Source organism: Lepidochelys olivacea (assembly GCF_965140295.1).
Source record: "Lepidochelys olivacea isolate rLepOli2 genome assembly, chromosome: 2".
NCBI lineage: Eukaryota > Metazoa > Chordata > Testudines > Cheloniidae > Lepidochelys > Lepidochelys olivacea.
In genome coordinates this window covers 247,625,822-247,650,714 of record NC_140412.1, presented here as the reverse complement: position 1 = coordinate 247,650,714, position 24,893 = coordinate 247,625,822, and the positions used below count along the sequence as shown (strand labels likewise).

Sequence of the window (24,893 nt, the reverse complement as noted above, 5' to 3'; positions counted from 1 at the left end):
AGTTTCTGCAGATTTCTTCTTCTGTGCCATCTTAATTCTTTAAGATCTAGCCAAAATCTGAAGGACAAATGGAAAGCACACAATTAAGAGAATCAGTCTGTGACTTTTTAATCTGACCTATGAAGGGGTTATATTTTCAGTGTCATTTTCAGCTGCACTCTGAAGCAAAATTTCAATGTATGTACACACACACAGAGGTGTTTGCTCTGCCTGATACAATGGGTAACTTTCACAGTAGCTTAAAAATGCTCCCTATGTACGTTATTTTGTTAAATTTTGATTGCTGAGTTCACTTTTTTGCCTGGTTATGTATGTCCTATTAACCAAGTAAATGTTAGCTGAATTGGCTAGAATGATTTATCAACTAGGAAAAGGCAGGAAGATATTTTAGGTTCATTGCACCAATCATAAGCCTTTGTAATGTAACATCTTTTTATGATGGAAATAAATCTTTAAAAATTGTCAGCCTCTTTTATGAACAGAATGAATACTTTTATGCAAATACAAGCAGCTCTTCAGAAGCCACTTACATTTATGAACTGTCTATAAATTGACTGAATATTTTGAACACTAGGGAACAATAGTAAGCAACCTGCAATTTTCCAGTAGCACTTTTCATTATTTTTTTAGATTAGTCTAAAACCATTTTTCTGAAGGAACTTTACTACTGAATGTAGATGAAGATATTTATTTCTGCTTCAAAAGTCACACAAGAGGTGGGTAAAACTGGTTGCTGAAATGGCAGTTGTCATTAAGTAAGGATAACATTTGGCTGGTTGCTATTCTAAGATTTGGCTGGTTTTAATCAGCAGCCTAACATTGATGCCAATCTTGTGCTAAGAGCATTTGGTATTTACTGACTGACAAGTTGGTTCTGTTAACACGCAGGGCTGGCCTCAGATTTTGTAAAGCCCTAAGTGAAATAAAACATGTGGGTACCTATCCAGCTCCTTCTCCACTTGTGACTATCCTTCCGCTTTGGCATGCCCAGGACATGTCCACTCTTTTGGGTCAGGAGGATGGCCATAGGGCCATTAAGTGCCAGAGACATTATGAAAGTGCATAAGTAGCATAGGCCCAAGGCTGCTATTGAGCGAGATGCTGGCCTCATTGAAGTCAATGGGAGTTTTGCCATTGACATCAGTGGAACCAGGATTTCACTCAACTCTTTAGGATAAATACGGTAATAGGACGTAACGCTTAATTTTGGCTTCCCAAAGAATATCTTAAATTGGAACAGGGTAAATCAGTAATAGTACTCTTCATGCGCCTAGGTACATCTAAATTTCCCCAAGGAATGGGACGTACCTGAACTGTCATTTCAAGTTTTACATTCTTCCTTTAAATCATCAATTTCATCTAGGTGAAAAGACCTTATTTTCTGTGATGAAAATGCAGCTGCTTCATGTAACCCTGCAGCACATTGATTTATTATTGACTGTATACTGGAGAAGGCTCTCTTAGAAGATGTTCTATACCAAGCCTTATATTTCGTTCTGAGTGACACTTTGTAGTAATCTCACCATATCTGTTTTGGTGCAGTTTGGAAAATGTGGTCATTACATATTTGGATAAATACATCAGCAGGATTGATTGGTTTTGGTTCATTTGAATAAGCGACTCTGTTGTCTGCTATTAGAGATGTGAAGGGAAAAGTTATCAAAAGAGCCTTTCACTTCCCATAAATTGAGAAATGAAGGAATTTTCAAGATTCATTTTATTCTTTTCCTAAGCTATAACTCACTGCCAATGCAGCTAAGTTTAGAAGGCGCCTTTTTAAAAAAAGGCACCAGTCTTCAGAAACAAGAAAATAAAATAGTCTCTTTTGCTAAAGGCCTTGACATTTGCTTCTTAGGAAAGTAAAAGCTTTCTATCCACAGTTTTTATATTAGATTTAAAAATGAGTACTATAATATTCGATGCCCTCTTATGAATGTGGTTTTAAAAGATTACTGTGCAGTAAAGCTGGATGAACCCTCCCAATATTGCTTTGCACAGCATTTTGCCAAATGTAACGTCAGTTCGGTTCACGTCTCACTTGCACATCATAAATTCATACAGCATTCGCATGCATGGGCAAGTCCATCTTTGTATCCACGCAAGCATGGTCACCATGGTTGTGTCTCATTTTAAACATGCAGACGTCAACTACTCTATTGTTAATGTACAGCCAAAGCATTTCTGCACTGACCTGTGTGCTAAGGATGAAATTCACTCTCATTGTGGCCTGCTGACACGAAGCTCACCACACTAGTTAAGGGGCTTGCTAGGGACTGTGCAAGAATGTCAGCTGGTTTAGTGGTCACAGAGTGTGCCTGGCAATTGGTTTCTGTTCCAACCTTTATAGGAAGGCTACATAGGTGGGTGGGCTAGAGGAAGAGCAGCAGATCCACTTGGAAAACAAATGTATGTAATCTCATGCTTCTGGGTGAGTTGTCGTTAGGGATGGAGTCTGGGACCTCTGGATTTAAGACCATGAGTACCCAGTGCCTCAGCTAAAAGATTGAGATCTGTTAAAAAGGCTGTACAGACTCATAAACCTCCATGTGGGCCAGCCACTAAAGGTAGACAGACAACCACACTGTGTAAGCATGAGTTAGATTCTATTAGGGCGCTTCGTTGGAAATGTTTATATTTTAAAGGTAGGGTGAACCTTGTTATGAGCAAGAAAATCACTTCAGCCCTCCCTTCAGCTCAGTAGTAAAATTTCAAAAAGGGGCAGTTGGAGAACACCAGCCAGCCACCTCCAGTGTACAACAGGTGTCCAGGAATAACACACTGACCCTTAGTTTGCTTGCACCGGGAGATTTGGATATCTGGGACAAAAAATAAATGTCAGGCTTTGTGATATTACTCAACAAAACTGGCTTGGAATTGGTACATAGCAGCAGCCGCAAAGAGCATAGATAAGGTGAAATTTACAGAACAGTCAGGCTCGTGCAAGTGACGTGCACAAAGCACATGGGTAGAGACCTCCAGAATAGGGATCACATCCTCCTCTGTGTTTGCACAATGCCCAGGAATGGGGGTCTGGTTCTGAAATGGCTCTATTGTAACGATTGCCACCCAGGGCCAAGGGGCTGCAACACTGTCCCTCTGAGCCTACTACTACATCTTAGAGGTTGGAATAATGGCTGTAAGACTCCCTGCACCACTTACACCTAATATTAGGGACATCGGATCTGCCCAGACTGCTGATCCATTAGCCCCTTTTCAAAAAGCACCCTCTGTACCAGCCTCTTTGGGGTGGAAGCAGAGCCCATCCCACTCTGAGCACAAGGAATGCAGAGAAATGGACCCTGAATGAACTGCCTGAGGTCTCTCCCACAGAGCAAGAAGGACTTGGGTGCTGGTGAGGGCCTTATATAGACCCTCCGTGTGAGGGAAAATTCAAACTGTTAAACAGAAGGGCTCACTGGAACCTTGACAAGCACATTTTCAATTTCCACCAAAGCTAATTGTGAGTGTAACAGGGCTAGGCAACCAGCAAGCCCAAACGTACCTTCGCAGCTTCAGAGCACAAGGACATCAAACCGTATGCTCCCTAACTGGACAATGGGCTTACTCTTGCACCTGCAGAGATTCATCTCTGCCCCCTACAGGTTTGTACAGCACCTAGCACAACAGGGTCCAGTCAAGACTGGTGCCTTTGGGAGCAACCATAACACAAATAGATAACAAGGGGTTTTTATGCTAATGAGTAGCTAGGCCCCAATTTTGCATGGATCTGTACAAATTATAGTGGTCAGGGATTTACTGTTTATTATTGCAGGATCAGAACTCAAGCTTTCAAAAATATTTCCTGTTTATATTAACACGTAGGGTGTTTTTTTCTTTCGCCCTATAAAGGCTTGATTTTTTACAAACTAAAATCAAATCAAATCAAAACAAACAAACAACAAAACCTCTAAGGAAGCATACCTTTAAATTACAGGCAGTTTCTTAAATGATAAATTGCAGGAACCATTTAAAAATAACATTATCACTGAATTGTAATGAAACATTTTTGGTGTTTACGCACAAAGGCTAGCATCTAAATATATAAGAAAAGTTTTCCCTGAGAATGCATGTAATTTAAACACAAACCATTTTGAGGCAAAGCACTGTTGTATCAATGGATTAAAGTCATTGCACCAATTTCCATTTCTTCTTATTTTTATAAAATTTGAGTTATTACCATAGAAATGTGTATCTCATCTAGCACCGCCATAATATAATGTGTCCTACACAGCATATATTGAATCACAGAGTTTAAGGATAAATGCAAAATTTTGTAATATTGTGTTAATAAAAAATGATGCAATACTATAAAAAGGTATTTTACTACTGTGAACACAAGCCAGATGCTGTCAGTCAGGCAATACTGAAGAGGGCAGACTAGTTACAAATGCTCCTTCTGTACAGATCTTTAATGATTAAAACTTCTTCCTACATTGTGTGACAGCCTAGTTTCTAAGCTTACTTGGCAGTGTCAGTGGAAGCACTCTGCTAAGTAGAAACTGTCAAGTCTATCAGACAATCATTTGAATCTGTGCAGTTGTTACCTGGTTTCATTTGTTATAGACTAGTTAGTAATCTCAGCCCCGTATATTCCTTTTTCCAGGGAAGGGAATCCATATATTTGTGGAAATTCCAAAGAGGAGTGAAAAACCACATACATTCCCCCCCTCTCCCCCCCGCAGCTTATTTTATTTCCTCTACCAAAAATGGATCATTTTGTTTTTCTTACAATGAACTAATTAATGTATTATTTCCAGTTACCTAAAAGGGTGTCTGCGACAATAGTTAGAGCTTTTGTGCCTTTGGATGGGTGATTTTAGAGGCTGCTTTTTGTAAATTATTGCTATTATACAATTCTTATTTTTAGAAGACTTCTCAGATAGTAAATCCTCATTTAAATTCATGTCCTGTTTTGAAGAAGCCTCTCAATCTCAGTAGTAGTTTAGCTGATGACTAGTGTGCACCCTGGAATTCTAAGTTGTCCCCTCTCCTCCTCAAGTCTGCTGATTCTAATTGTGCTGTAGGTGAGAGAAGTGCTTTGACATGATCTCTCCCATTACTAAATAGGTTGAGTGGCAGGAGACATTCATTGTGTTAGATGTCAGGGGTCAGCTATGCCACTAATAGGACTGCTTGAAGAAAAGGAGTACTTGTGGCACCCTAGAGACTAACAAATTTATTTAATTCGTGAGCTACAGCTCACTTCATTGGATGCATTCAGTGGAAAATACAGTGGGGAAAGGAAGATGATGTCTGTCTGTATCTGTATGAGTTTTTTCATGAAGTCGATAGATTTCCACTCCATACGGCTAAATTCAGTGCCTTGCATAATGACAGGTTTCAGAGTAGCAGTCGTGTTAGTCTGTATCCGCAAAAAGAAAAGGAGTACTACTTGATGCACTCCTGCACACCTACATAACCAGAAATAGGCTTCAAAATGCACTGAATTTCTGATGTTTGCGCATTGTATATAAAAACAAGTCATTATGATTAAATCTAGAAATGTATGTTAGAAATTATGTGATATCTTAGACACAGAGGGCCAGATTCAGTAAAGAATTCATTTGACTTCCTGGTCAGACAAAGAGAGTTTCTGTTGACTTGTGTGGTTTGGAAGCTGGATTGGTTATTAATGAACTGGGTACTTATAATTGGCCAGAGTCAACAAGGCCTCATCATGCAGATCCCTCACTGACTTCCATGGGACTTCTACATACGGAGATTGTGCAGGCCCATTTGATTTTTCTTAGTCCTGTTCTTCAAAAACAAAATTCTAATGACGTAAGAGCCTGACTTAAATATGCTAACACCAGTTATTTATACATACGAAACTGTTCCCCATACTTGTCCTTTGGAGCAAATTTCAGTCATATCCTCATGATCCATATGAGTCACTCCCGTTCATAACTCACTATTACTGGGGATTGTGTTTGGATCACAGAGATGGACCCGATGACTTTGCATGCCACTTTCCGTGTGACTATGATCCTACGTGGCCCTAGAAATTTTTGCAGTTATTTGTGGGCATAATTTCACCTGTCTCAATTGCTACATACCTGATTAAAGGTGCACAGTTAGATAAGTGGGCATCTACCTTCCACCTGCAATTATTTGCACATAGGTACCATACAAATACAGGGTACAAATAAAACTTTCTTAAGACCAGATAAAAACTTGGCTCAATAAATCATAACATATTTTCTGTCATTCTAAATTCTTTGGAAACGGAGGCCCAGAACTTTAGTTTGGTGTAAAGAGAAGCAGCTTGGCTGATCTCCATGGAGTTATGCTAATTTACACTAGCCCTCAAACTTTCCGCATTTGTATACAAATATGCATATAAAAAAAAAGTCAGAAAACGTGTGTGCACTCAGCTGCTGTTTCCCTCGTGTTACTACCTCAGAATTCATGATATGGTAGGAGGCACATTGTGGTACATTTTGTAAAACTAATTATGTTTTACTAGCATGGGATGTCACTCTAGCATTTGCTATACAGCCTTAGTTGTGGACGATTTTGGGTTGCAAAATATAAAAAAGTGAAGGTCAATGAGAGTCTGCTGCCATTTAAAAAAGAAACACTAACAGATTTTGTAAAACTTCATTTAAAAGATATGCCACAATGTGCAACCTCCCATTCACTTGTGTTTTTACAACAATCAAGCTGCAACACATTGACACCAACAATTTATAGACCTCTGTAAACAGGTTTTTATCATGAAAGCTCTCAAAAACCCTTTCCTACAGCACTGCTCACTGGTAGACCCACAAAAAGATTGTGTGTACTAAGTAGGGCTAGTCCTTAATAGCCTCAATTGAATCTAGAATCAGACCTCAAGGTGAAAGGATATAATATCAGCTACTAAACTACAAGCAACAATTATATTAGCATATTGTCAAGTTAGGTGGCTGATTATTACCAAAATTGGCATACAAGTGACTTGTAGTGAACAAGAGCTTGAAAAGGGTTATGAATTCTTTTGAAAGAGTTGAAATTACATGCACTGATCCCATTATCTGCGTGAACACCGGAGGCATAAAAATAAGACTACAGGGATACCAGACCTATAAATCATAAATAGGACAATCCTGCTTAAAATAAGTTCCACAGTCTTCCCTTGAGGTAAATGCCTGCTAGTCATAAAGAGTTGTGAAATATTTTGTTCATCTCTTCATCTCTATTTCCATGCTTTCTAAAGTGGACAGTCTTAAAACGAAGAATATTTATCAGGCTAATCAAAGAACAGATTGATATTATATTTTAAAGGTAAAATAACATCAAGACCATGATACTGTATAAGAAAATAGTGCTAGGATAACTGTCGAAGATGTTGACATATTATCTGAGGCAAGTTAAGAATAGAAGAATGGGTCTGACCAATGGTCCATCTAGCCCTGTATGGTGCTTTCTGACAGTGGCTGGTGCCAGAGGGAGTGAACAGAACAGAGAAATGTACCACGTGATCCAACCCCTCTCATCCAGTCCCAGCTTCTAGCAGTCAGAGGTTTAAGGATGTCCAGAGCAGAGGGTTACATCCCTGACCATCTTGGCTAATAGCCTCCATGATCTTATCTAATTCTTTTTTGGACCCAGTTATACTTTTGGGCTTCATAACATCCCCCGGCAATGACTTCCATAGGTGTCTGTGCTTTGTGTGAAGAAGCACTTCCTTATGTTTATTTTAAACCGACTGCCTGTTAATTTCGTCAGCCGAGCTCTGTTTCTTGTGATTTGTGAAGGGGTAAATAACACGTCCTTATTCACTTTCTGTGCATCAGTCAAGATTTTATAGACCTCTGTCACATCCCCCCATAGCTGTCTCCTTTCCAAGCTGAACAGTCCCAGTCTTTTTAAGCTCTCCTCATACAAAAGCTGTTCTAAACCCCTGATAATTTTTGCTGCCCTTCTCTGTACTTTTTCAAATTCTAACATATATTTTTGACATAGGGTGACCAGAACTGCATGCAGTATTCAAGGTGTGGGCATACCATGGATTTACATGGTGATATTATGGTATTTTCTATCTTATTATCCATCCCTTTCCTAATGGTTCCTAACATTCTCTTAGCTTTTTTTTGACTGCTGTTGCACAGTAAGCATATGTTTTCAGAGAACTAGCTCTTTGCTGAGTGGTAACAGCTAATTTAGTTATGTGTCCATCATTTTGTATGTGTCTTTGGGATTATGTTTTTCAATGTTCAATACTTTGCATTTATCAACACTGAATTTCATCTGCCATTTTGTTGCCCACTCACCCAGTTTTGTGAGATCCCTTTGTAACTCTTTGCAGTCAGCTTTGGACTTAACTAGCTTGAGTAATTTTGTATCATCTGCAAACTTTGTCACCTCACTATTTACCCCTTTTTCCAGATCATTCATGAATATGTTGAGCAGCACTAGTCCCAGTACAGATCCTGGGGGCACTCCGCTATGTTCCTCTCTCCACTGTGAAAAATGACCATTTATTCCTGTTTTGTTTCCTTCCTTTAACTAGGTACTGATCCATGAAAGGAATTCCTCTTTTATCCCATGACTGCTTATTTTGGTTCACAGCCTTTGGTGAGGGACCTTATCAAAGGATTTCTGAAAGTCCAAGTACACTATAGCCACAGGATCACCCTTGTCCACATGTTTGTTGACCCCTCAAAAAATTATAATAAATTGGTGAGGGATGATTTCCCTTTACAAAAGCTGCATTGACTCTTTCCCAACATATTGTGTAGAGCGAAGTGTCTGATTATTCTGCTTTTTACTAAAATTTCAACCAATTTCAACTGAAGTTAGACTTACTGGCCAGTAATTGCTAGGTTCGCCTTTGGAGCCTTTTTAAAATATCAGCTTCACATTAGCTATCCTCCAGACATCAAGTACAGGGACTGATTTAAGTGATAGGTTACATATCACAGTTAGTAGTTCTGCAATTTCATGTTCCTTCAGAACTCTTGGGTGAATACCAGCTAGTCCTGTTGATTTATTACTATTTAATTTACAAATTTGTTCCAAAACCTCCCCTATTTACACCTCAACCTGGGACAGTTCCTCAGATTTGCCACCTAAACTCCCTCACATCCTGTGCAGTGAAGACTGATTCAAAGAATTAATTTACCTTCTCCATAATGGCCTTATCTTCCTTGAGTGCTCCTTGATCACCTTGATCACCTTGATCAATGACTGTTTGGCAGACTTCCTGCTTCTGATGTACTAACATATTTTTTTGCTATTAGTTTTTGTGCCTTTTGCTAGTTGCTCTTCAATTTTTTTTTTGGCCTGCCTAATTATACTTTTACATTTGACTTGCCAGAATTTATGCTTCTTTCTATTTTCCTCAGTAGAATCTGACTTCTGATTATTCAAAGATGTCTTTTCGTCTCTGACCACCTCTTTTACTCTATTGTTTAGCCATGGTGGCATTTTTTTTTTGGCCCTCTTACTGTTTTTTTTTTTTTATTTGGGGTAAACATTTAGTTTGAGCATCTGTTATGGTGGTTTTAAAAAGTTTCCATGCAGCATGCAGGCATTACATTCTTGTGACTGCATCCAATGAAGTGAGCTATAGCTCAGGAAAGCTTATGTTCAAATAAATTTGTTAGTCTCTAAGGTACCACAAGTAGACCTTTTCTTTTTGCGAATAGACTAACACGGCTGCTACTCTGAAACCTGATTCTTGTGACTGTTCCTTTTAATTTCCATTTGACTATCTTCCTCATTTTTGTGTTGTTCCGTTTTTTGAAGTTAAATGCGACTGTGGTAGGTTTCTTTGGTATTTTATCCCTTACAACATTAAATTTAATTACATTATAGTCACTATTACTGAGCTATATTCTTCTCTACTTACCTCTAGTACCAGATCCTGTGCACCACTTGGGATTAAATCAAGAATTGCCTCTCCCCGTGTGGTTTCCAGGACTAGCTGCTCCAAGAAACAGTTATTAATGAAATTTTATCTCTGCATCCCATCCTAAAGTGATATATTCCAAGTCAATATAGGGATCGTTGAAACCCCCATTATTATTGAGTTTTCTATTTTTGTAGCCTCTCTAATCTCCTTAAGCATTTCACAGTCATAGAATCATAGAATATCAGGGTTGGAAGGGACCTCAGGAGGTCATCTAGTCCAACCTCCTGCTCAAAGCAGGACCAATCCCCAACTAAATCATCCCAGCCAGAGCTTTGTCAAGCCTGACCTTAAAAACTTCTAAGGAAGGAGATTCCACCACCTCTCTAGGTAACTGCATTCCAGTGTTTCACCACCCTCCTAGTGAAAAAGTTTTTCCTAATATCCAACCTAAATCTCCCCCACTGCAACTTGAGACGATTACTCCTTCTTCTGTCATCTGCTACCACTGAGAACAGTCTAGAGCCATCCTCTTTGGAACCCCTTTCAGGTAGTTGAAAGCAGCTATCAAATCCCCCCTCATTCTTCTCTTCCGCAGACTAAACATCCCCAGTTCCCTCAGCCTCTCCTCATAACTCATGTGTTCCAGTTCCCTTATCATTTTTGTTGCCCTCCGCTGGACGTTTTCCAATTTTTCCACATCCTTCTTGTAGTGTGGGGCCCAAAACTGGACACAGTACTCCAGATGAGGCCTCACCAGTGTCGAATAGAGGGGAACGATCATGTCCCTCGATCTGCTGGTGATGCCCCTACTTATACATCCCAAAATGCCATTGGCTTTCTTGGCAACAAGAGCACACTGTTGACTCATATCCAGCTTCTTGTCCATTGTAACCCCTAGGTCCTTTTCTGCAGAACTGCTGCCGAGCCATTCGGTCCCTAGTCTGTAACGGTGCATTGGATTTTTCTGTCCTAAGTGCAGAACTCTGCACTTGTCCTTGTTAAACCTCATCAGATTTCTTTTGGCCCAATCCTCCAATTTGTCTAGGTCCCTCTGTATGCTATCCCTACCCTCCAGCGTATCTACCTCTCCTCCCAGTTTAGTGTCATCTGCAAACTTGCTGAGGGTGCAATCCACACCATCCTCCAGATCATTTATGAAGATATTGAACAAAACCGGTCCCAGGACCGACCCCGGGACACTCCATTTGATGCCAGCTGCCAACTAGACATGGAGCCATTGATCGCTACCCATTGAGCTCGACAATCTAGCCAACTTTCTATCCACCTTATAGTCCATTCATCCAGCCCATACTCCTTTAACTTGCTGGCAAGAATACTGTGGGAGACAGTGTCAAAAGCTTTGCTAAGGTCAAGGAGCAACATGTCCACTGCTTTCCCTTCATCCACAGAACCAGTTATCTCGTCATAGAAGGCAATTAGATTAGTCAGGCATGACTTGCCCTTGGTGAATCCATGCTGACTGTTCCTGATCACTTTCCTCTCCTCTAAGTGCTTCAGAATTGATTCCTTGAGGACCTTCTCCATGATTTTTCCAGGGATTAAGATGAGGCTGACTGGCCTGTAGTTCCCCGGATCCTCCTTCTTCCCTTTTTAAAAGATAGACACTACATTAGCCTTTTCATAGTCATCCGGGACCTCCCCCGATCACCATGAGTTTTCAAAGATAATGGCTAATGGCTCTGCAATCACATCCGCCAACTCCTTTAGCACTTAATGCATCCGGCCTCGTGGACTTGTGCACGTCCAGCTTTTCTAAATAGTCCCGAACCACTTCTTTCTCCACAGAGGGCTGGTCGCCTCCTCCCCATGCTGTGCTGCCCAGTGCAATAGTCTGGGAGCTGACCTTGTTCGTGAAGACAGAGGCAAAAAAAAGCATTGAGTACATTAGCTTTTTCCACATCCTCTGTCGCTAGGTTGCCTCCTTCATTCACTTTCCTTGACTTTCTTCTTGTTGCTAACATACCTGAAGAAACGCTTCTTGTTACTCTTAACATCTCTTGCTAGCTGCAACTCCAGGTGTGATTTGGCCTTCCTGATTTCACTCCTGCATGCCCGAGCAATATTTTTATACTCATCCCTGGTCATTTGTCCAATCTTCCACTTCTTGTAAGCTTCTTTTTTGTATTTAAGATCAGCAAGGATTTCACTGTTAAGCCAAGCTGGTCGCCTGCCATATTTACTATTCTTTCTACACATCGGGATGGTTTGTCCCTGTAACCTCAATAAGGATTCTTTAAAACACAGCCAGCTCTCCTGGACTCCTTTCCCCCTCATGTTATTCTCCCAGGGGATCCTGCCCATCAGTTCCCTCAGGTTGTCAAAATCTGCTTTTCTGAAGTCCAGGGTCCGTATTCTGCTGCTTTCCTTTCTTCCTTGTGTCAGGATCCTGAACTCGACCATCTCATGGACACTGCCTCCCAGGTTCCCATCCACTTTTGCTTCCCCTACTAATTCTTCCCGGTTTGTGAGCAGCAGGTCAAGAAGAGCTCTGCCCCTAGTAGGTTCCTCCAGCACTTGCACGAGGAAATTGTCCCCTACATTTTCCAAAAACTTCCTGGAAATGGCCCACCTTGATTTTCATACACATTGTAAGGAGAGTGGTCACTTTGGATAAGCTATTACCAGCAGGAGAGTGGGATGGGAGGAGGTATTGTTTCATGGTCTCTGTGTATATAATGTCTTCTGCAGTTTCCACAGTATGCATCCGATGAAGTGAGCTGTAGCTCATGAAAGCTTATGCTCAAATAAATTGGTTAGTCTCTAAGGTACCACAAGTACTCCTTTTCTTTTTATGACCATCTAAGTTACCATGAAAAAGTGGATATAATCCAGATGAGGTAGAAATGTTATCTCCTCAGACTGGCTCTGTGGAAAGTGAGATCATGTTTCTGAATGAGATGTAAAACTCTAAATCTGAACGGAAAGCCTAAGATGGCTTCAGCAATTTGCTTCCCACAAACTGAAAGCACTGGTACAAGAAAATGAGAACTAGAGCTGTCACCTGGCCTCTGAGGACTCCTACTGATAAGAGATGAGATCCAGCAATTTTCTCACTCACTCTTTTAAATCTCAAAGGGAAGACAACAGCAACAGAAGACCAAAACTTGTAATGCTACATTTACCCCATGCTACTTTGAACTGAAGTTACTACCTGTCTCTGGAGACCAGCCATTGCAAAGTGTCAAACTGAGCTGGCAAATTTTATCTATACCAGTTCAAGCTGATGAGTAACAAAGACTCTCATATTTGTATTTTCTTTCACACATGGAATTACCTGGTTACTCTAAGTCAGTGGTTTTCAACCTTTTTTCATTTGCAGACCACTAAAAATTTCAAGTGGAGGTATGGACCCTTTTGGAAATCTTAGATGTAGTGTGCAGACCCCCAGGGGGTCTGCGGAACACAGGTTGAAAATTACTCCCAGAGAGTTAAAAAACCTCCCAGAGAGTTAAAAAGCCTGTAAAGGCTCTAAATGTATAAGCATGTACTTATGTTTCACACAGAAGCCTGGAAAGACCTTTGAGTCAATAAGTGGTTAAGAATGATGAGAGTGGAAATTTCATTGCCCTAGATCAGCGAAGCACTCCTTCTAACAAAAGATAAAATCAAAGTTGTCTGAAAGAAAGCATGCGTGCCCAGACTGATTACAGCCTAGAGATTTAGCACAAAACAGTGCACCAGAAGAAAGAGATAATTAACATCTACAGATAGACTATTACTACTACTTTATGCTTCCATAATACCTTTAATCCAAAGGTGTCAAAAGTATGATGTGTGGAATCGTGGCCCCACTGAAGTTAATGGCAAAACTCCCTTTGACTTCAATGTCTTAGAATGCCCCTGTGAAGTAGGTCATAGCATACCCATATTACTGATGAGGAAACCAATTCCCAGAGAGGTTAAGTGACTTATCAAAGGTCACACACTGAATCCGTGGCAGAGATAAGAATTGGATCCGAGGAGCCCTCACTCCTAGTTCTCTGTTGTAACTCACAGACACATTCACCCAGTCAAGGTAACAACATTCCCAAATCCTCAACCAGTTCTCACCCACACCTTTTAGTATGCATTCTGCATTCCACCACACAGGTTGAGAGCATATTTTGCAAACTAAAAATACCCTTCCCAGCAACTCTAACTCAAATTATTTCATCACTGATGTGCAAGCTCAATTAGTTTTTAGGCGGTCATTGGTTCAATTTCAGATGGCTCAAATATATGAGATTTAAAGCAGCCTAAATAGACCCTGAATCACATATTGAAATGTTGGTGACCTTGGTATGTGTCTTGAGACGGTGTTGAGGATATGTGCTCTTTTCAACAAATCAAAAAGCAAACGCTAACAAACAGGAGTGGCTAACAGGGGAGTTTTGCGAGGGAGTTTACTTGGAAAGTGTGAGCGAGGTCTACATACACTTAAAATTCCTTAAACTTCTTTAAACTTAAGCCAAAAAACACCCCATGATAAAAACAAAACAACAACAAAGGAACGAGCTGCAAGAGTAAAAAGAGAATGCAGGCAGAAGTCCAGCAACAGAGTGGGGGCTACCCAGTTTATTGCACCCAATGCAGCATATATGATTACCTGCCCTATGTGCAGGTGGCATATGTGTGCATTTGGTGCAAGGAGCTCCTGACCCTCAGAGACCATTTATGGGCTTTGGAGACTAGGGTGGCTGAACTGGAGGAGCTAAGGGAGACAGAGAGGTATGTAGATGTGACTTTCTGGGACACCGTAGAACAGTCCCACACCCAGTCTGACAACCTCTGTGCTGTTGAGGAGGATGAAAGTCTCAGGGAAGGAGAATATCCAACTTGAGCAGAGGGAAATGATCCCAAAGTTGGGACTCTCCTTCCAGATGATGTCGTGGTATCCTCTCTCACTGAGGATACCTCTCCCGGGGAGGGAACTCCAGTTATTAGGAAGAGACAGGTATTAGAAATGGGCGATTCGATGATTAGAAACTTAGGCTTGGGCTACACTGGGGGGTGGGTGGGAGGAGGGTTCAAACTAAGATACGCAACTTTAGCTATGCTATTTGCGTAGCTGAAATCGAAGTATCTTAGTTCGATTTACCTGGCCGTCCTCACGGTGGCAAGTCGACCGCGGCGGCTCCCCCGTCAACTCCGCTTACTCCTCCTGCAGAGGTGGAGTACAGGCATCGATTCGGGGATCGATTTATCGAGTCTAGACGAAACACAATAAATCGATCCCCAATATATCGATCACTACCCTCTGATCTGGCGGGTAGTGAAGACGTACCCATAGATAGCTGGGTTTCCAATGATCAGGAGAACTGCATGGTGACTTGCCTGCCTGGTGAGAAGGATGCAGATCTCTTGAGACATCTAGATAGACTTATGTGTAGTGCTGGGGAGGAGCCGGTGGTCGTAGTAAATGTAGGTACCAATGACATAGGGAGGGACAGGAGAGAGGTCCTGGAGGCCAAAGTTAGGCTGCTAGGTAAGAGATTGAAGTTCTGGACCTCCATGATAGCATTTTCTGAAATGCTTCCAGTTTCACATGCAGGGCCAGTTGGACTGACAGAACTGCAGGGTCTCAATGCGTGGATGAGATGACGGTGTAAGGAGGAAGCGTTTAGATTTATTAGGAACTGGGGAAACTTTTGGGAAAGAGGGAGCCTATACAGGAAAGATAGGCTCCACCTAAATCAAAACTTAACCAGATTGCTGGCACTTAAAATTAAAAAGGTCGTAGAGCAGTTTTTAAACTGAGGGCTGGGGGAAAGCTGACAGGTGTGGAGGAACACGTAGTTCAAACAGAGACATCCCTTAGGGGAGCATCTACTCATGGAGATTCTCTATGTCCTAGTAACGAGCAGCGTATGGAAGATGATAAAATACAGGTAGGATCTGATGAGAAACTGTCAAATGAAAAAAGTCTCATTCAAATACATCATGTAATGGGAGACAGATAAAAAAGCACAGGTTTTTAAAGTGCTTATATACCAATGTTAGAAATCTAAATAATAAGATGGATAACTAGAGTGCCTCATATTAAATGAGGATATTGATATAATAGGCATCACAGAAACTTGGTGGAATGAGGATAATCAATGGGAAACAGTAATACCAGGATACAAAATATATCGGAAGGACAGAACAGGTCGTGCTGGTGGGGGAGTGGCACTATATGTGAAAGAAAGCATAGAATCAAATGATTCTAGTAGAATCTTAAATGAACCATACTGCATCATAGAATCTCTATGGATAGTAATTCCATACTCGATAATAAGAATATAGCAATAGAGATAAAGAATATAGCAATAGGGATATATTACCAACCACCTGACCAAGATGGTGATAATGAATGTGAAATGCTCAGGGAGATTAGAGAGGCTATTAAAATAAAACACTCAATAATAATGGGGGATTTCAACTATCCCCATATTGACTGGGTATGTCACCTCAGGACAGGATGCAGAGATAAAGTTTCTTGACACCTTAAATGACTGCTTCTTGGAGAAGCTATTCCTGGAACCCACAAGAGGAGAGGCAATTCTTGATTTAGTCCTAAGTGGAGCACAGGATCAGATCCAAGAATTGAATATAGCTGGACTGCTTGGTAATAGTGACCATAATATAATTAAATTTAACATCCCCGTGATGGGGAAAACACCACAGCAGTCCAACACTGTAGCATATAATTTCAGAAAGGGGAACTACACAAAAAGGAGGAGGTTAGTAAAACAGAAATTAAAAGGTACAGCACCAAAAGTAAAATCTCTGCAAACTGCATGGAAATTTTTTAAAGACACCATAATAGAGGCTCAACTTAAATGTATACCCCAAACAACAAAATAAGAGAAGCAGTGAGAAGCAAAAAGGCATCCTTTAAAAAGTGGAAGTTAAATCCTAGAAAAGAGCATAAACTCTGGCAAATGAAGTGCAAAAATATAATTAGGAAGGCCAAAAAAGAATTTGAAGAACAGCTAGCCAAAGACTCAAAAAGTAATATCAAATTTTAAGCAAGAAGCCTGCTAAACAACCAGTGTGGCCACTGGACGATCAAGAGGCTAAAGGAACACTCAAAGATGATAAGGCCATTGCGGAGAAACTAAATGAATTCTTTGCATCGTGGTTGAGGATGTGAGGGAGATTTCCAAACCTGAGCCATTCTTTTTAGGTGACAAATCTGAGGAACTGTCCCAGATTGAGGTGTCATTAGAGGAGGTTTTGGAACAAATTGATAAACAGAAATAAGTCACCAGGATCAGATGGTATTCACTCAAGAGTTCTGAAGGAACTGAAACGTGAAATTGCAGGACTACTAACTGTAGTCTATAACCTATCATTTAAATCAGCTTCTGTACCAAATGACTTTAGGATAGCTAATATGATGACAATTTTTAAAAAGGGCTCCAGAGGTGACCCCGGCAATTACAGGCCAGTAAGCCTGACTTCAGTACCGGGCAAACTGGTTGAAACTATAGTAAAGGACAAATTTGTCAGACACATAGATGATGAACAAAATTTGTTGGGGAATAGTCAACATGGTTTTAGTAAAGGGAAATCATGCCTCACCAATCTACTAGAATTCTTTGAAGGGGTCAACAAGCATTTGGACAAGGGGGATCCAATGGATATAGTGTATTTAGATTTTCAGAAAGCGTTTGACAAGGTCCCTCACCAAAGGCTTTTAAGCAAAGTAAGCAGTCGTGGGATAAGAGGGAGGGTCCTCTCATGAATTAGTTACTGGTTAAAAGATAGGAAACAAAGAATAGGAATAAATGGTCAGCTTTCACAATAGAGAGAGGTAAATAGTGATGTCCCCCGGGGTCTGTACTGGGACTAGTCCTATTCAACATATTCATAAATGATCTGGAAAAAAGGGTAAACAGTGAGGTGGCAAAATTCATATATGATACAAAACTACTCAAGATTGCAGTCTGCCTGGGACTTAATTAAGAGCTACAAAAGGATCTCTCAAAACTGGGTGACTGGGCAACAGAATGGCAGATTAAATTCAATGTTGATAAATGAAAAGTAATGCACATTAGAAAACATAATACCAACTATACATATAAAACAATGTGGTCTCAAATAGCTGTTACCACTCAAGAATGAGATCTTGGAGTCATTGTGGATAGTTCTCTGAAAACATCTACTCAATATGCAGCGGCAGTTAAAAAAGAGAACAGAATGTTGGGAATCATTAAGAAAGAGATAGACAATAAGACAGAAAATATCATATTGCCTCTATATAAATCCATGGTACGCCCACAGCTTGAATACTGCGTGCAGATGTGGTCGCCCCATCTCAAAAAGATATATTGGAATTGGAAAAGGTTCAGAAAAGGGCAACAGAAATGATTCAGGGTATGGAACAGCTACCATATGAGGAGAGATTAATAAGACTGGGACTTTTCAGCTTGGAAAAAAGATGACTAAGGGGGGATATGACAGAGGTCTATAAAATCATGACGGGTGTGGAGAAAGTAAATAAGAAAGTGTTATTTACTCCTTCTCATAACACAAGAACCAGGGGTCACAAAATGAAATTAATAGGCAGCAGGTTTAAAACAAACAAAAGGAAGTATTTTTTCACACAAAGCACAGTAAACCTGTGGAACTCCTTGCCATAGGATGTTGTGAAGGCCAAGACTATAACAAGGTTCAAAAAAGAACTAGATAAATTAATGGAGGATAGGTCTGTCAATGACTATTAATCAGGATGGGCAGGGATGGTGTCCCTAGTCTCTGTTTGCAAGAAGCTGGAAGTGGGCAACAGGGGATGGATCACTCGATGATTACCTGTTCTCTTCATTCCCTCTGGGGCACCTGGCATTGGCCACTGTTGGAAGACATTATACTGGGCTAGATGGACCGTTGGTCTGATCCAGTATGGCCATTCTTACGTTATGTTCTTAAACAAAAAAGAAGTTACTTTTGCATTTAAATAACCTATTTATTTAAAGTAACCTTGAAGGCTTAGTATGTACTTTTGCTTTAATATAATTTAGCATGGGAAAGAAAGTTATGTGGGTAATGAGAATGGTTAGATTTTTATCTGTTTTATTTCTATTTATTAGTGTAAATATTTGCATTATTGTATGTTTTGTAGATCAGCAGCCTGAGTTCAACTTTTGCATGCCATGAAGACAAGAGCATGCCGGCTATATTATCAAGGAAAAAGAGAGGAAAGGATATACCGGATTTCTGAACCCAAATATATCTTTTGTCTATTTCATTGACAGAGTTTATCTGTGCTGAGCTGAACTGATAACACAGATCTACCCCCCCCCAACAAACTGCTTTAATAAAACAATGACGGTTTCCCATTCAGCTGACTATAAGCAGCTTAATCTGATGCTAGACATTAATGATGATGCTGTGTTACATGGACTGTTCTGGTTATTTTTGCTGGGTTTGTATTTACTTAATTACAAATGGAAGTGTCATGCACTGAAGATGAAAGCTCCCACTGGAGCAGCACATGGCCTCATATTAGAATCATAGAATATCAGGAGGTCATCTAGTTCAAACCCCTGCTCAAAGCAAGACCAATCCCCAACTAAATCATACCGGCCAGGGCTTTGTCAAGCCTGACCTTAAAAACCTCAAAGGAAGGAGATTCCACCACCTCCCTACGTAAAGCTGACCAGTGCTTCACCACTACCTAGTGAAAAACTTTTCCCTAATATCCCACCTAAACCTCCCCCATTGCAACTTGAGACCATTACTCCTTGTTCTGTCATCTGCTACCATTGAGAACAGTCTAGATCCATCCTCTTTGGAACCCCCTTTCAGGTAGTTGAAAGCAGCTATCATATCCCCTCTCATTCTTCTCTTCTGCAGACTGAACAATCCCAGTTCCCTCAGCCTCTCCTCATAAGTCATGTGTTCCAGTCCCCTAATTATTTTTGTAGCCCTCTGCTGGACGCTTTCCAATTTTTCCACATTCTTCTTGTAGTGTGGGGCCCCAAACTGGACACAGTGCTCCAGATGAGGTCTCACCAATGTCAAATAGAGGGGAATGATCACGTCTCTTGATCTGCTGGCAATGCCCCTACTTATACAGCCCAAAATGACGTTAGCCTTCTTGGTAACAAGGGCACACTGTTGACTCATATCCAGCTTCCCTAGGTCCTTTTCTGCAGAACTGCTGCCTAGCCATTCAGTCCCTGTTCTGTAGCAGTGCATGGGATTCTTCTGTCCTAAGTGCAGGACTCTGCACTTGTCCTTGTTGAACCTCATCAGATTTCTTTTGGCCCAATCCTCCAATTTGTCTAGGTCCCTCTGTATCCTATCCCTACCCTCCAGCGTATCTACCTCTCCTCCCAGTTTAGTGTCATCTGCAAACTTGCTGAGGGTGCAATCCACACCATCCTCCAGATCGTTAATGAAGATATTGAACAAAACCGGTCCCAGAACCAACCCTTGGGGCACCCCGCTTGATACCGGCTGCCAGCTAGACATGGAGCCACTGATCACTACCCATTGAACCCAACGGTCTAGCCAGCTTTCTGTCCACCTTATAGTCCATTCATCCAGCCCATACTTCTTTAACTTGCTGTCGAGAATACTGTGGGAGACCATATCAAAAGCTTTGCTAAGGTCAAGGAACAACACGTCCACTGCTTTCCCCTCATCCACAGAGTCAGTTATCTCGTCATAGAAGGCAATTAGATCAGTCAGGCATGACTTGCCCTTGGTGAATCCATGCTGACTGTTCCTGATCACTTTCCTCTCCTCTAAGTGCTTCAGACTTGATTCCTTGAGGACCTTCTCCATGATTTTTCCAGGGATTAAGATGAGGCTGACTGGCCTGTAGTTCCCCAGATCCTCCTTCTTCCCTTTTTAAAAGATAGACACTACATTAGCCTTTTCATAGTCATCCGGGACCTCCCCCGATCACCATGAGTTTTCAAAGATAATGGCTAATGGCTCTGCAATCACATCCGCCAACTCCTTTAGCACTCTCGGATGCAGCACATCCAGCCCCATGGACTTGTGCTCATCCAGCTTTTCTAAATAGTCCCAAACCGCTTCTTTCTCCACAGAGGGCTGGTTGCCTCCTCCCCATGCTGTGCTGCCCAGTGCAGTAGTCTGGGAGCTGACCTGGTTTGTGAAGACACAGGCAAAAAAAGCACTGAGTACATTAGCTTTTTCCACATCCTCTGTCACTAGGTTGCCTCCCTCATTCAGTAAGGGGCCCACACTTTCCTTGACTTTCTTCTTATTGCTAACATCCTTGAAGAAACCCTTCTTGTTACTCTTAACATCTCTTGCTAGCTGCAACTCCAGGTGTGATTTGGCCATCCTGATTTCACTCCTGCATGCCCGAGCAATATTTTTATACTCCTCCCTCGTCATTTGTTCAATCTTCCATTCCTTGTAAGCTTCTTTTTTGTGTTTAAGATCAGCAAGGATTTCACTGTTAAGCCCAGCTGGTCACCTGCCATATTTACTATTCTTTCTACACATCGGGATGGTTTGTTCCTGTAACCTCAATAAGGATTCTTTAAAATACAGCCCAAAGCCTGATGCCCTAGTTTCTAAGCACTGTTCTATTTTCAGGGCTTCTAGAATCAAAATGCAGCGGTGAGGAGTGTTCAGGGGAAGTGGATTGAATGAGATAAATGGTCAGCTCTGGGACACTGGTGTCACATGCACTGGTGTAAGGGATAGCAAAGGGCATTTTCTTCACTCCCTTGTTCCTTGGGGGTATGTGGTGTGTTCTAAGCATTCTGTCAAGCCTCTACTATTCTATTCAGGGTAGTAGCTGAGTACCTAGCTCCTCCGCACCCATGACACAAAGTTGACTAGGACCCAATTCATTCCCTCTGCAAGGAGAATAAAACATGGGGCAACTGGCAACTTTCAGTCTTTATGGTGAAAACATGGCCCCATTATGGTCCAGGGAAAAACTTCAACTGACTTCTGTAAGGTTAGGATATCATCCTGGTGTTCCCAAGTCATCATTCTGGTGGAGGAGGGATTGCATAACAGTCAAAGGATGGCTTTCAAAGGCCATCGGATAGACGGGGGAGCACCTCACTTCTTAGTTTCCAGCTGCAAACCCTTCAAGGGAATGGAGGAAGCAAAGGGGTACTCCCCAAACTCCTTGATTAAATGACTCCCTTTGGGAGGTGTGCTGTCCTGGGAACTTGGCCTGCAGCCATAGCCAGACCCTCTGCTTCTAGTACCTTCCAGCCAGGGGAGATAGTGCTGACAGCGTCAGACTAGGCACTCAGGTACCATGGTAGAGGGTTTAGTATAAATAACTGGGGCAAAGAGAGGGGAACCGCAGACGGATGACCTCCTGCTGGTCCTGCCTCTCACCTCATGCTCTTACTGAACTCAAGGATCTGTAAGTGTGCCGTGGAAGCATCCACGGATTTCAAGCAGGTGAAAGAAGAGGGAAGGATTGATACTACTTCATTACATTTCCTCCCCATTGCCTCTTGCATGTGGGGTTTCTGGCTCCTCCACATGCAGACTTTATCCTGCAGGGGTTGCAATTTCACAAGTGTGAGTTGAGCCTCAGGAGTCAGAGAACGGGGACTTTACTCTAATGGAACATTTCTGACTTCTAGCCGTATGCACAAGCCCAGGTATTTGGTGACAATGTGACAGACCCCAGGGTTTAAACATGGACATTTCACTGAATCCCTCTTGACTGAGCTTCAGCCCCATGCTGAGGGCCAACGGAAGGCTCAATGTGCCAAACAAACCTATGCACAGACTTTGTGCTGGATCTCTATGAAAGGCTGAATTTCACCCGTTTATGTATAATTTTAATTATGCTTGTGAACACATTATGTATATATATTATACACACATATATGCTTGTGAACTTTAATTATGCTTGAAAACAACCCCCCTGCTCCCGTTGTTTCCCCCACTTGCAGCCATGCTTTGCATGCATTTTCTGATGCTCACTACTGCCAAAACGTTTTCGAAACAAAAGGTGTTGTTAGTTTAACCCAGAAGTGGTAGTAGAAGTTTTAAATGAGGACTGTCATTTGCTGCTTTTAAAAGAGAGACTTAAAGAAATTCCATAAGGGTTTTTTCCTCCCTGGCTCTCTGTGGAGAGGATCCCTACACTGTCGATTTTCACAGGTACAATTTATTTATAAGCAAAATCCAAGTCCTGGTTACACACGCAGCCAGCCAACATATGCTTGTTAGTAAGGACATGCAGGTGAAAAGAAGGCTACTTGTTAAGGAGCAGATGCTTTCATACTCTTTTGCCAGATGCGTATCAAGCACCACCTGGAAGGAATTTAATCATTAGAGATTCCTTTAAAAATAGTAATGCTTTGTATTTAAAATGTTAATTTATAATGTTTTAAAGAGCAGGTAATAGATTAGAAAATACAATGGCCAATTTACTGTGGCTGGTATTGCCAGTGGCTACAATATTTGACTAGTTTTATACATTTGTAAAGTAAACTGCTACTGTCATCCTGAGATGATCAAAACAAACCCAGTTCATATTTGCTGGTAAATAATATACATGGTTGATTCTAAGTAACAGAGATGGAGCTGAATTTTGGCTCTTTATGGAAAGATAAGCTCTGGTTAATAGCTTCAGAAAGCACTGGGATTCTTTGTGCTAAAATTTTATCTCACCATAATGTGACATTTTAAACATCTCTGATGGGAATTATTCATAATGCCTGCATTTTACCTTACTGGGTACTCTTTTTAATGAGGCTATTTGTCCTTTCCCCAGTTTATTATAACTACAGAAGAAGGTTATTGTGATAGGGAATTTGCAAATCTCTAGGCATAGCACAATTCCAAACCATACAACCCATCTTGGAGAATTATACAACATAGAACATTTGATTTTAAATGGAATATTCTGTGTATGTAAAAGAAAGGATGCCCATTTTAGTACTGAAGGCAATTAAATCTGCTCTTTTTATTAAGGCATTTGAATTGCAATAAAATAATGCACTTTACTTATGGTGGATATTTTCTTGTCCTCTTAAAAATATAATAGTCACATCTTCCTATAAGAGTGATGTGAATCCATGTATTGTAACAGTAAAACACTAGAATGTCCAGGAACTGAATACATTTATAGTATGGAGACTCAGTTCCCAGAGAGCATAATTCAGTTCTGATTATTATATTAATGTGCCTCTTCCTGGATAATTAATAGATGGGATAACCTCAAATATATAATTACAAGTAGACCAAAGAGTTTCATTCTAATTTATTGACCTAGTACTTTATGAACGGAAAGTTCATTCTAATAAAGAGAGAGAGCTTTTTGTTTTTGAGCCTCTCTCTCATTGTCTAATTGACACTCTGTAGACATTGTCATGGCCATTTATTATCTAGCTATGTCATATGTGCCCTGTGGAAGTGTTTAAAGTCACACAGCTTTTTTTTATTTTTATTTTCACTTCTTTAACAAGACATGGTAGCAGGGATGGCAGCTTGGGTGACCCCAGGCTCCCAACTCACAACAAATTTAACTGTAAAAGTCCTCTCTCTTTCCTCTTTGCCTTGGCCCTTCCAGATGACTGCCGCTTCTGAAATAACACCTCCTGTTTATTGCTTAAGAGATGTAGCTTTGGAAGTGCCCTTGAACTGTGCCACGGGGACACTCAGACCTTCAGGATGTAAAATCAGAGAGAGGATGGAGGAAAAGGAAAAAGAAAAAAGGTCAGCCATGGTTTTATTTCTGGGCTCAGCTTTTTTATATTGAGCTTTGCTAAATGCAAAAGAGAAATTGCTGCTCCACACTGAAGAAGATAGGGCCGTGTCTCTTCCAAGTCCCAGGATTCTGGGACTCAGTAAAGGACACATGTTTTGCTTGGTGTCTAGACTGGATACTTTTCATGGAAACGATTATCCCTAAGGGTTTTCCTGGAATTGCACCTCTGGACATGACTGATTGGAAGATACTTTCTTCGTAGGATCACAGGAAAGTAAAAAGTCTTAGCAGGAGCCTGAGAACACTAACAGGGGCATCATCCACTGATGAAAGGTGAGGATGTAAAAATCTAAAGTTGCAAATGCTGAAGTGCTCATAAAGCTGATCCTACAGTGT

The 24,893-nt window shown here is 41.1% G+C and overlaps 1 protein-coding gene and 1 long non-coding RNA gene across 3 annotated transcripts in view; one reads left to right on the top strand and one right to left on the bottom strand.

Moving 5' to 3' along the window:
• LOC311516380 overlaps positions 1-19,105 on the top strand; it is a 28,174-nt gene extending 9,069 nt beyond the window's left edge. Inside the window, exon 3 of the long non-coding RNA XR_014710397.1 lies at positions 18,945-19,105. This is a non-coding gene — a long non-coding RNA (uncharacterized lncRNA). The remainder of the gene's footprint in view (positions 1-18,944) is intronic.
• The window catches only part of ADARB2 (adenosine deaminase RNA specific B2 (inactive)), a 434,991-nt gene that overhangs the window by 197,619 nt on the left and 212,479 nt on the right, over positions 1-24,893 (bottom strand). The window lies entirely within an intron of this gene.